The following is a 13,632-nucleotide window of genomic DNA, read 5'->3' on the forward strand; positions in this document are numbered from 1 at the left end:
GGCTTTCATAGAGAAACAAGAAATATACCCCAGGAAATCACAGGGAAGACTGGAAACACTCATTAAAGCACACTTCTCTCCTAAGAACCTGGCACCTATTCTAAATTTCTATGCCCGTGAAGAAGAGCCATGTGGCAAGAATAAGTTACTAATTATTCAGGTTATCAAATCTATGAAAGATAATCAAAATTAAGAATGTTTTCTGAATATATTCTTCCAACTTCTCAGATTTTCAATACTATACAACAGTCTTTTCACTTTGTTCCCAATAAGTTTATATAATGCAAACACACAGGATGCAACTGTGTAAAAAAATATTTTTAGAGGCGCCTGGGTGGCTCAGTCGGTTAAGCATTTGCCTTCGGCTCAGGTCATGATCCCAAGGTCCCGTGATCAAGCCCTGCATCGGGCTCCCTGCTCAGTGGGGAGCCTGCTTCTCCCTCGCCCTCCACCTCTCCCTCTGCTTGTGCTCTCTGTCTCAAATAAATAAATAAAAACTCTAAAAATATATATTTTTAATACAATGCTTAAACAAATATTTATCTGTAAACAATTAATCAAAGCAGTTTTGCTTTCATTTTAATACCATTATCTCAGACCAATGACAGCAATGACACTGGCATACAAAGAAAAAAAATATATAGATGCCTGTCCAAAACTCGCTATTCCAGATAATCTGTAACATACCATTATTTATAATTTTTGACAATGAAAACACCTGAATTACAGACATACATCTCCTCCTAGATTTCACAAAATGTGTAATAAAAAGTCAATACAGGGACGCCTGGTGGTTCAGTCGGTTAAGCGTCTGACTTCGGCTCAGGTCATAATCTCAGGGTCCTGGAATTGAGCCCCTTGTTGGGCTCTGTGCTCAGTGAAGAGTCTGCTTGTCCCTCTCCCTCTGCCCCTCCCCTTGCTCGTGCTCTCTAATAAATAAATAAAATCTAAAAAAAAAAAAAGCAAAACTCAATATAAACTATGAAAAAATATTTCCTTCAGTTATGCTTTTAAGATACTATGAAAATGAAAAACAAAGTTCCTTCATCACAAAATTTTACAGCATGAAGGAAAACTTGCAAGTTATCTTGTCCAAATCCCTGCTTCAGGGCCAAAAAAAAAAAAAAAAGTGTATTGTGTAATAAAACACTGACAACCTCTCTTCAGATCTTATGCTAGCAGTATCAAAAAATAAAAATACATAATTTCTTTTTTTTTTTTTACCATACAGAGAATTTAAAAACCAAATCAAAATGAAACATACAGAATTAACAGGCCTATAACACACAATGTAACTTCAGCAGAAGGCAGCACAATTGTGGGCTCACCATTCTAAAATAATCCCTTATTTTAAGCTTAATGAGATGGAGGGGGAAAGATATTGTACTCCTCAAGTACAAACTAAGTAATAAATAGTTACATTAAAAAAAAGAGAGAGGGGTACCTGGGTGGCTCAGTTGGTTAAGCCTCAGACTCTTGGTTTTTGGCTCAGGTCATGATCTCATGGTCTTGAGACTGAACCACAGTTCCGGGCTTGGTGCTGAGTGGGAGCCTGCTTGGGATTCTCTCTCTCTCCCCCCCACCCCCGGTCCCGGTCCCACCCTCCCCCCAACGCTCTCTCTTTAAAAAAAAAAGAGAGAGAGACCAAGAAACGGACTCTTGGGGTGCCTGGGTGGCTCAGTCGTTACTGCCTTCGGCTCAGGTCATGATCCCAGCGTCCTGGGATCAAGCCCCGCATCGGGCTCCCTGCTCAGCGGGAAGTCTGCTTCTCCCTCTCCCACTCCCCCTGCTTGTGTTCCCTCTCTCGCTGTGTCTCTCTCTGTCAAATAAATAAATAAAATCTTGAAAAAAAAAAAAAGAAAGAAACGGACTCAACTCTAGAGAACAAACTGATGGTTACTAGAGAGGAGGTGTGGGTGGGGGGATGGGTGAACTAGGTGAAGGGGATACAGAGTACACTTCTTCTGATGAACACTGAGTAATGTGGAACTCTTGGATTACTATATTGTACACCTAAAACTAAGGTAACATTGCATGTTAAATACACTGGAATTAAAATTTTTTTAAAAATATTTAACTAAAAAAGTTACATAAAATTTTCCATGAGAATGGCTTAATATGCATTGCCTGCCAATATTTTTAGTCTTTAAAACTGAGCTCTCTTTCAGAATTTTACAGTGCTTTCTAATGTTAAGCAATGATAATATAGATTCCTAATGTCAAGAAATTCGAGATGATTTGCTCTCTTCTTTTTCAAGGCAATGAATTATAATGTTCAAGCACTGCTAACAAGATAATTTTGGGGACTTGTCTATGGTTTTGCCATAGCTTGCCAGTCCTGGATTGTAATTCTCTGCTATTCCCAAATAAACCCATCTTTCGCTGGTTTAAAAAAAAAGGATAATTTTTAAAGTATACGGTGATTCTTAAAGAATTTAGGTCCTCCTTCTTTTAGGGCTATGGATATGGTTATATTAAACAGCTTCCAGAGAGTGGGAGAACAAAATTAAGTATTAGTGTGAACACCATTCCAACCAAAAATAGATCAATATAGCCTTTCCCTTTTTTAATTTCTTCACAGTAAAAACTGGGTAATTGATGAGACAAAGAGGAATCCTTATCACAAAACACTCAATAAGGAGAATACTTACTAGTTATCCAACTGTAACTACTGGCTATTTAAGAGCCTCCCGAGGAAACTCTAAGGGCAGAAATATATGCTATCAACAAACAAGAAAAAAAGCACTGGTTCTTTTGGCCTTTTTCACCTTGTTGCTCTTGCTTTCACGATGCTTCTTCTAAGGGTTACTACATATTTCTAAAAGTCTACTATCTTCATATCCATGTTACCCTACAAAATAAGACAATGTTCGAAAAATCCAAGAGAAAATGTATGTATTCTTTGCACATATCCTCTAAATCATTAAATTACTTTAATTTTAATGTTAATTCAGGAGTCTAAAAACTCAAAACAAGTCACCACCTTGTAAAGTTTTCACATTGCTTTCAGCTTTATTTCTACTTAGGGCAGTTCACCAGAAAAATATAATGATAAAAAGAAGGTACTCAATATTTGTTAAATCAAAAATAATAAATACTAAACATTAAAAATAGCAATTAATAACAGATGAACACTTTCATAGCTTGTCAGGAAAAGGGTGACCTCTTTAATCAGTTATTATCTGAGAATGCACAACCAAAAAACATTATCAAAGATCTCAAAGCAGAATTTTTTATTCAATATGCATGGATAAACTCACTCCAAAACTTGAATAAATACTTTTCAGGTGCCTGGGTGGCTCAGTTAGTTGAGCGTCCAACTCTAAATTTCAGCTCTGGTCGTGATCTCAGGGTCATAAGACTGAGCTCTGCCTCAGGCTCCGTGCTCACCCGGGAGTCCGCTTGAGATTCTCCCTCTACTGCTGCCCCTCCCCCCACCAGTGCTCTCTGTTTATAAATAAATAAAATCTTTTTTAAAAAAAGAAAAGAAGATCTTTTTCGGCTTTCTAGAACAGTGAAGCTTTCTCCTTTTATTTAATATTGCGCGGGCTAAATTTTGGCCTATTAGGTTTTAGCCAGTCTTTTCCCATTACTCACTATCATTGAAGAAATAGTGTACCTTCCTAAACCATAGCAAAGAAGCAAAAGCCTTGCTGACGTCAAAGACTAGAACATCTTATTACAACATTGAACAGATAGGAGAAGAGGAACATCATTAGCTAAAGAATAATCTAGTTAAGACCCTTAGTGGCAACCTCTTATCAGAGTCAAAAGATCCTAAGGCCTTGGGACGGTTAGTTCCTTTTGCCTGGAATATTTTTACACCAGTCACATCATCAGGTCTCTCTTTGCTCAAGTAACATCTTCAAAGAGGCATAAAACACTTTTGCTGCATGTTGAAATACAATGGTTACCTCAGTGAACAACATCAATTTAAAAGACTGAACTGATAACCTATGATTTATTCAGTCTCATATATGACAATTTTTCTCAAAAATTAACAAAACAAACACGTCACTTCAAAGACAATAACAGACAATATTTCTTGCCAATGATAAAATTTGAAGTTTCAAGCAAAAATTAGAATTTTGGAAAACCTGTATCTCCCATCTGGTGAGCTTGACAGCCAACCAAAACTTAAAAGACTTTTCTAATGAGATAGGAATATTAATGAATGCAAATTTTTTAATTTGTCTAATGAAATACGGCAACGTTTGGAAGATCTGCATAATTCAATGAACCTATACTTTCCAAATGACCACTACGCAATGTTACAAATGTTGGAGAAAGCATACATATTCATGTACATCCTCTACATGTACAAGATCTGCTCAAAGTACCAGACCAATTCATTTTAATGTAACAAATTATGGAAAACTCATTGATGAGAGTTCAGATTCCACACTGCAACTACCACTTGCTGATGAAAATGTTCTAAAACTCAATTATGGTTATGGCTGCACACCTCAGCAAATTGACTAAAAAAAAAAAAGTCATTGAACTGCATGTACACTTAAAATCAATGAGTTTTATGGCATATAAAACATACTTCAATGAACTGTCAAAAAAATAAATTTTGGTGTGGTTTCAAAATATATCCATGATTATCTAAAAAGGCTTTAAAAAAAATTTTTTATTTATTTATTTAGAGAGAAAGAGCGCGCGCATGAGAGCAGGGTGGAAGGGCAGAGAGAGAGAGAGAATCTCAAGCAGACTCCCTGCTGAGCGTGGAGCCTGATGCGGGGCTTGATCTTACAACCCTGAGATCATGACCTGAACTGAAATCAAGAGTCGGATGCTCAACCGAATGAGCCAACCAGGTTCCCCCTAAAAAGGCTTTTAAAGCACTTCTGCTTTTTCCAACCACATATTTACGTGAGGCCTGATTTTCTTCAAATACTTCAACCAAAACAAAAAAATGCAATAGATCATTGAAAGCAGCAGTTATGACAATCAGCTGTCTTCTATTAAGCCAGACATGAGACTTACAAAACGATTTTCCATTAAAAATGTTATTTTTGTAAACATTTAATGTGTTTATTATTTTTAAATATGTTAATAAATTGTTTTACGGGCTCCTGGGTGGCTCAGTCGTTAAGCATCTGCCTCCGGCTCCGGTCCTGATCCCGGCATCCTGGGATCGAGCCCCGCATCAGGTTCCCTGTTCCGCGGGAAGCCTGCTTCTCCCTCTCCCACTCCCCCTGCTTGTGTTCCCTCTCTCACTGTGTCTCTCTCTGTCAAATAAATAGAATCTTTAAAAAAAAAAAATTGTTTTAAATTTCTATTTTAGGGGCGCCTGGGTGGCTCAGTGGGTTAAGCGTCTGCCTTCGGCTCAGGTCATGGTCCCAGTGTCCTGGGATCGAGCCCCGCACCGGGCTCCCCGCTCAGTGGGAAGCCTGCTTCTCCCCCTCCCACTCCCCCTGCTTGTGTTCCCTCTCTTGCTGTGTCTCTGTCAAAGAAATAAATAAAATCTTTAAAAAAATAAGATAAATTTCTATTTTAGTCTCTAATATAGCAAATACCAAAAGCTACTTGGGGCTCAATAATTTCTACAAGTGTACAACATCCTGAGGCCAAAAAATTTGAGAATTGCTGCTAACGGGGACCATACAAGTGCCTTAGGGCTCATCCAAGACTGGAAGAGTTATCCGAGGGTGATTTCAAAGTGAAATAGGTCTCTGCATATCACAAACTCTGGAAGTATAAAAGCCACCAGCTGCTGTTAAAGAATGGTACAGTGTGCACCTCAAAGTTGAACTATTTCTCACCTTCTCAGCCCACAAGGTCTCCAAAGATTAAATTAAGCTAGACAGATATCATTTCAACCCCGTATTCTCCACCAATTGTCAAAACGTAACAGAACTTACCATGAGCCTATTAGGTAGGAAAGAATGCCAGAACAAAGAGAAAGGAGGTAGTTTCAATAAGCATTATTGCTAATAATAAGAAAAAATTAAAGGAAGAGATCTATGTAAAACCTCCCAACCCCAGGAAGAAAAATATTTCCAGAGATGCATATGGCAACACAGAAAAAGAAAAATACAGTTCAAAAAAGCATTTCTAATCTTGTCCATAAGGGAAGAACAGAACATTTCCAATACAGAGTTAATCACTTCCTCAGTGAAAGCACATTTTCTGCAATATTTCTGTTTTTGACAAATTCACTCCAAATTCATCATGCAAAGGTACATGATCTTCAATGAACTTGCTAACTAAAATAAAGACATCTATTATTGAAGTTCATTTACCACCAGAATACAAACCATTATTATCCTTTTTTAATGAATAGTGACTTTCAGGAATTGAGAGACTCTCTCAAGCTGTCTGCCTTCAAAGAAATATACCACAACAAAGAAGACAAACACAAAAATAGCTCGGTGAGAAAATACATATAAAAGATGTACCATTTAATGGCTTCTCTCTCCCTCTCCACTCCTTACTCCCATAAGCAGAGACATGTAGTAACTAGAGCAGTAAATTTTCCAACATTAACAAGTATACATATAATAACATCTATGTACATGTACCTAAGGTCACAGTCATTAGTCCCTTATTTCTAAATGCTTATGCTTTATAGTTCCACTTTCTAATCTCTATCCACTTTCCATCAATGGCCAAAACATTTCCCCTATTTCAATACCATGGTTCATCACAGCCTTCTCTCTTGCCATCATTGTCTATATGCAAATATTTCTTTGAAAATATATCACGATTGTGCACCTTCCTCTCCATTCCTATTACCCACATTAATCCAGGCCTTCTGCAACAAAGTCAATTGCTTTCCCCGCCTTCCTTGCTTCAATCCATTCTGCTGACAGCAATAAAAGCTGCTCCTAAATAGTATTTCTTGTTATGTCATTCATTTCCTTGCTCAAGAAATCCCTAGGGCAATTTCCTATTACTTTCTTCAAATTCTTCTTCAAATAAACCCCAGATTAAGAAAAAATTACACACTTTTAAAGGATGAATTGAATTATATCTCAATAAAGCTGTCAAGAAGGAAGAGAAGGAGGAAGCAAGGGAGGGGAGGATAAAGGGGGTGGGAGGATGGGGAGGACGACTCCCCAAATGGTTCTACACAAAGTACCACTTTACTCCCCACCACTTCTGACATTCTGAAAAGCTGAAAGACTTAGAACACCCACACCACTGTCAGAGGCATTCTGGCCTCCCCGTAACCAATTCTAGTGATGGTCAAGCATTACTTTCTGAGACTGACTCTTCCATCAAATAGATGTACCTTTATTAGAAAATGGCAGTATCTTCCCTCAGGAGCCAAATCCATAATCCTATTATCTGCACTCATTTTTCTAATGTTGGCCTTCCCCACCCACCCCCACCAAAAAAAGAGAGAGAAAAAACTTCCTTCTATATGGCTGCCCATTAAATACACAGAGTATAACTAAAATGTCACAAGTCTCCTCTTCTTTAGTTCCCTCAACCACTTCTTATAAAGCATGCTTTCTAGAGGCCTCCACCCTGGGCAAATAGGGCACCCATAATATGATGTCAAGTTCTAGGAGCAATATGATTTTAAAAAGTGAAATGGAACTTTGTCCTCCCTTAATTAACTAAAAACTAAGTTCATTTTCTGGTTTCCTCTGCACAACAAAATAAAAAGTGGGTTTCCCAATTCATATTTAAGCTACTATCTGCAAAGTTGCTATAAATTAACAAATCCCTAAAAAGTATTGTCACGGAGATGAAATCACACACTAGACTGCACTGTGAAATGCAAGAAGGGGGAGTGGAGGGAAGAAGCTGCAATATTCTGGCAAATTCTTATTTCCTCACAAATAAGCCCTGTTAGATACTTGCACATTTTTTATTAGATTCAATGAATCATTTTTCATAGCACTCCACTATATTCCAGGTAAAGCAAACTTACCAACTCTGCAAGCAGCCAATTTCTCATACCCACCTACATTACCTTTGTATGTGACAAGATCCAATGGATAGGTAGCTTAAATTTGTAAAAGCCAAACATGAACAAATTTTGCTTCTCAAAATGATTGTTAACTCCCCAAAAGGAACATATCTATTTTACATCTGATTTAATATTCTTAGGGCATCCTGCATAGTTCCTTTAACACATCTCATTTCTGAAACACCTAAAAAGATCACATCTATCCGGAAAATAAATTATAATACCGATTTATCCACCATACTCTGCTTTATCATTCATAATTCATCTCTATGTTAAAACAGAACTATCAAAATTAACTAGTTAAACAAATAGTCCAAGACATAGATTCCAGATTTTAAGATCAACTTAAATGACAGTGAAACAATTAGCAACCTCATGAAAAAGCTTATTTAAATTCAAATAATAATAGCTTTCACCATGTGACAAATGAAGGTACAACCTAAAACTGTAAAAATGTTAAAAGCCACCAGTGTGCTAACAGAACAAATGACCAAAACAAAGATTTATATAGGGTAAGTTTATCTTTTTGTATTTCTGAACTTGGAAATTCTCTTGATCCCTAAACAAATAAAATAAAAACCCCAAAATCAAAATCCTGAATAAAATCAGACTCCAAAAACAACAACAACAAAAAATACATAAAACACTAAACTCACTTACCACACTGTAATACTGAATAGAATCAAAGAAAATCCCAATGAAAGTGTTTTAAAAGTTATTTTTAAAATTAAGCTTCAACTAAGCTCAACATACAGAAATATTACAAGGCATAGTATCAAAAAAAAGAAGTATGACAATAACTTGTTAAATGTTGGTTAGAATAAGATAAAACAAATCATCCAAAGCCTTAGCTTTGCAATTCAACCAACCTCATAGCTGGACTTTTATTCTTCAGCAAACATAAACTAAAAACCTTCCTCATTCTCAATTTAAGAAAAAGAAATGGTCTTTCCTGTTAAAACATGTATTGTTCCGTATCTCCAACCACCAGTATTTGAAAGTTCAATAACTACAAAAGGAGTGTGAGATGTAAAAACAGCTGGGTATTTATTTTAGAAACAATTTTCTAAAAGGACTTTGTAATAATGAACCATACACATTAGGCAATTCTAAGCAAATGTGTTTTTACATTTGATAGGATTCTAGAACAAACCTCTGTGGCCCAATCAGATCAAACATTTAGAATGCATCTAAATCCCCAGTCTCAAACTGGAATGGGGAAATTTGTTTAATTACTGTAAATCCTATTAAACCAGTCTTCTTTGTAAAGTGGAAAATGTCTGACCTCTGAGGGCTCTGGAGGGTATAATGAATGCAGAGTTTAATTAGGGCCCACTGTTGGCTCACTATAATCTATTAATTAGCATTCTCAGTTCTCTGCAGTGTCTCACTTTACTTTAAAATTGCACCCTTCGCTTTTTGGACCAAAGTTATACAATTTTAGGATTGCGTGGTAATTATAGTGGGTGCAGGAAGAATATATTCCTGCCAGCATTGCTGCTTAATTAGGGCAAGGGGCGGAATCTAGATAAGGCTGTGTTCACCCTCCTTCAGTGCATATGGTTTTTTTGGCATCATAGTCCTGTGGACTGTTTCACTTCCACTGGACTGAAGTGCTGAGTCCCCACTACACTCTGCAGAAGAGTCAAATACTTTGCTCTTGAATGTAGTTTAATAACTACAAAGGATATTGTCATTGCTTTTTACCCACACAGCTTTCAAAGAATAGGCATAATTAGCTGCCTCAATTATTTGAAAATAAAGACATATACCAATAATTATCTTCCTTGTTAAAATGGGCATTTTCAAGTTGCTTGATGATAAAAACCATCTTGGTGAAAGGCACATTTTTAGGATCATCAGAAAGGTATACTGGAGGCTAGATAATTCAATGATAAATCTAGTAATCTGAATTCAATTTCTACCAAAATCCACTTTAAATTATATATACACTTATATTGATACACATTACATTTATACACACACATACTGTCAATATACTCTTGAAAGGTAGAAACTTTAAAGGGAATTGTTTATTCATGTGTAATTTTTACACAATATTTATAACAAGAAGTTACAGCTCAACTACTTTTCAGGTAAACGTAAGTAAACTGATTTTTATTAACAATATATTTGAGACTGAATAATATTCAAGTATGATACACTATGATGCTTAACTGTCTAAATGCATACAAAGTACCTCATATTTGAGCACTGAAACACTATCGGTACTTACTCCAAATTTATCTATCTGATTTTTACAAACTAAAAAACCTAATATCTACCCTTAAAATACAGATACAGTTTTTAAGACCTATGCTACATTGGTACCTTCCCATAAGATTAAATAAAGCAAACTCCTTTTTTCTCTCTTGATATTTACAATTCAACACCAAACTGCAAAAACTTTCAGAATGTATCTACTATTATTTCATATTTAGGAATGATAAACTTTTGGTGTTGTACTTCACCTTCTGAGAACATAAATGTGAACTGAAGAAAACCTACTTCCCCCTCCTACTGTCATATGTCATTTAAATATTTTACCTCGTACATCAGTGATTCTCAAGGTGAGGAGATATCAAAATCACCAGGATTTTTTTTTTTAATTTTTAAGATTTTAATTATTTATTTGACAGAGAGAGAGACAGCGAGAGAGGGAACACAAGCAGGGGGAGTGGGAGAGGGAGAAGCAGGCTTCCCACTGAGCAGTGAGCCTGATGTGGGGCTCGATCCCAGGACCCTGGGATCATGACCTGAGCCGAAGGCAGACGCTTAATGACTGAGCCACCCAGGCGCCCCACCAGGATGTTTTTTTTAAATAAATATATCTAAGATTTTAAACACTTTTTTCTCTACACACATTCCTTCTACTAAGGGTCACTGACAAAGTTAATGATCATTATGTGCAGGAGCCTGCACATGTCACTACCCTGTAGTGTGGTAGGCAGAAAAAAGGTTGAGAAGCACTTAGCCAATGGTCCCTTGTTTATTTTCCCTTCTGTCACAACTGAGCTCAAAGGTGACAAGAGAATAATCATGAATTCCCTATGGCAAATGAGCAACATACTGGTTTAAGAATTAGATGTACTACATTCTAAAGATCCCCAAATTGGTTTATCTCAGAACTACCAGAGAAGCTTGTTTAAAATATAGGCTCCTGGACTCCATCTCCAGAGATATTTATGAAGCAAAAGGCCTGAAAATCTATATTTTAAATAAATAAATGTATCAGAATCAACACTTAGGAACCTTGTCCTTACTTTTAAGATCTAACACTAGGGTCTATTTTAATTCTTCTCTTTCTTTTCACATTTGTTTTTAAAGTCTTGAAGGCTCAAACTCAAGAAACTTCCTAAGGAATACTTTTTAAAGGACATTTCCTCTTTTTTAAAAAAGGCTGAGTCTCTAAGAGACTTAAAATTTAAGTATACTAATAAAACATCCAGATTTTGTATAATGACAAATTACATTTAATCACTGGTTAAAAACTAAATGCAAAGTAGTTTGAGGTTATAATATACCTAAGAAAAGAAAATTATCATAATTTCTAATTATTTTGAAATCTCTGATTCAAATGAATTAAAGGTTTAGTTTTGTTTTTTTTTTAAGATTTATTTGAGAGAGACAAAGAGAGGAGGGGCAGAGAGAGAGGGAAAAAGAATCTTAAGCAGACTCTGCACTGAGTGGAGCCTGATGCGGGACTCGATCTCACAACCCTTGGATCACCTGAGCCGAAACCAAGAGTCGGATGCTTCACCGACTGAGCCACCCACAGGTGCCCCAATGTTTAGTTTTTAATTCATATTGTACTATCAAATAAATTTGAAGATTTTTAACTCTGTGATGTTAAATTAACTAGCACAGACACAATAGTATATAGGCATTAAAATAATGATTCAGACACATAGGGCTTTAATATACAGCAGATGTGTTGGCTAAAAAGGTCACAATGTAACACCCATTTGTATAAATTTTATGCGTGTATGCACAGAGATGTTCATTATGGAGAAACAACAAAATGTTAACAATGGAATAGCAAAGTTTTCAGAGATGGGAGGATTTGGGCTAAATTTTGATTTCGTATCTATCTTTTTCAGTATTATTTTTATGATCAGAGAAAAGAAGCTATTTTTATTACTGAAAAAGTAAGTCTGGGGCTTTAACATACAAAACAATATAACTAGCGGGGCGCCTGGGTGGCTCAGTCGTTAAGCGTCTGCCTTCGGCTCGGGTCATGATCCCAGGGTCCTGGGATGGAGCCCCGCATCGGGCTCCCTGCTCAGTGGGAAGCCTGCTTCTCCCTCTCCCACTCCCCCTGCTTGTGTTCCCTCTCTCGCTCTCTGTCAAATAAATAAATAAAATCTTAAAAAAAAAAAAATATAACTAGCAATCTTCTTCAAATAACCAAAACAGTAGATATGAATGCCTGAACTATTAGTAATAGAATGGTAAAACAAACCAAAAGAAATCTTAGATTTACTTCATCAAAGACAGATCACTTCTAATTCCTTCTTTCTTAGCATCATTCAAGAATGCTGAAGAAATCCAAATAAGTTTATTACTTTCTTCATAATTTTTATTAACCTAACCCCAAAACAAAGTATAACATCAACAATAAGATGGCTACTTTAAAATTCTCCTTTAAGAGTAACAGAATTTATTAAGGAAGCAAATAATTCAAACACACGTTTAAGAAAAGTTCTAAAAGTCAAAAAAAAAGTATGATTAAGATTTTAATTGCTGAGGGCGCCTGGGTGGCTCAGTCATTAAGCGTCCCTCAGGTCATGATCCCGGGATCCTGGGATCGAGCCCTGCATCGGGCTCCCTGCTCAGCGGGAAGCATGCTTCTCCCTCTCCCTCTCCCCCTGCTTGTGTTCCCTCTCTCGTTGTCTCTCTGTCAAATAAATAAATAAAATCTTAAAAAAAAAAGATTTTAATTGCTGGAAACGTGAATATGATTTGTTCACATCTTTGGAGTCATATGTCACTCAGCAAAGTGACATGACAGTGGCCAAAACATCAACTATAACCTGGAAGAGTAGGAAAAAAAAAAGTTTCATATATCTAATAGGATAGCATTTAGCTCTCGAACTGCAAAGCCCTAATTTTAATGCCTAGTTATCTCATTTATTTTCTAGAAGCAAACAACCATACCAAATTGCCTTTCTTCCACCTTATAGCTGAAGAACTAAAAAAAGAAAAAAATTTTTTTGACTTTTAAAAATCTACATAAACATCCTGAAGTTAAACTTTCATGAATGCCAAGAGAAAAAACTGCTTCCCATTGTTGGTACTTAATATTTATATCATCAATACTAACTTCTTAAAACTAACTTTCATTCTGTGCTATCAACATACTGATTTGCCCTGCAGTAGTTTTTCTGGTTTTTTCAAGACTGATTTGTTGACACCTATTATGGTAAATTTTTTTTCTTTCTTTTTCTCTGTGTGGACAGCCTCTTGCCTCCTCAAGTCCGTTCCTGGCAGACTGGTGAGATGTCACAGGCGTGCAGCAGCCACTAACATTCATCTCTTCCCTCCCTTTCCCCGCCCCCTCCCTCAAACTCTGCGGGCCATGGATATTCAGATACTTTGCATACAAACAAACAGACCAATACAATCTGACAACCTGAGTTCATTTTGTCTGAGCCCTCATTTTACAGCTAGGCCTGGTGATGACTAACTTAACATCACACAGGTGG

The 13,632-nt window shown here is 36.5% G+C and overlaps 1 protein-coding gene across 12 annotated transcripts in view; it reads right to left on the bottom strand.

Annotated features, from left to right (window-relative positions):
• The window catches only part of ERC1 (ELKS/RAB6-interacting/CAST family member 1), a 550,857-nt gene that overhangs the window by 493,518 nt on the left and 43,707 nt on the right, over positions 1-13,632 (bottom strand). The window lies entirely within an intron of this gene.

Source organism: Halichoerus grypus, chromosome 6, assembly GCF_964656455.1.
Source record: "Halichoerus grypus chromosome 6, mHalGry1.hap1.1, whole genome shotgun sequence".
NCBI classification, from domain to species: domain Eukaryota; kingdom Metazoa; phylum Chordata; class Mammalia; order Carnivora; family Phocidae; genus Halichoerus; species Halichoerus grypus.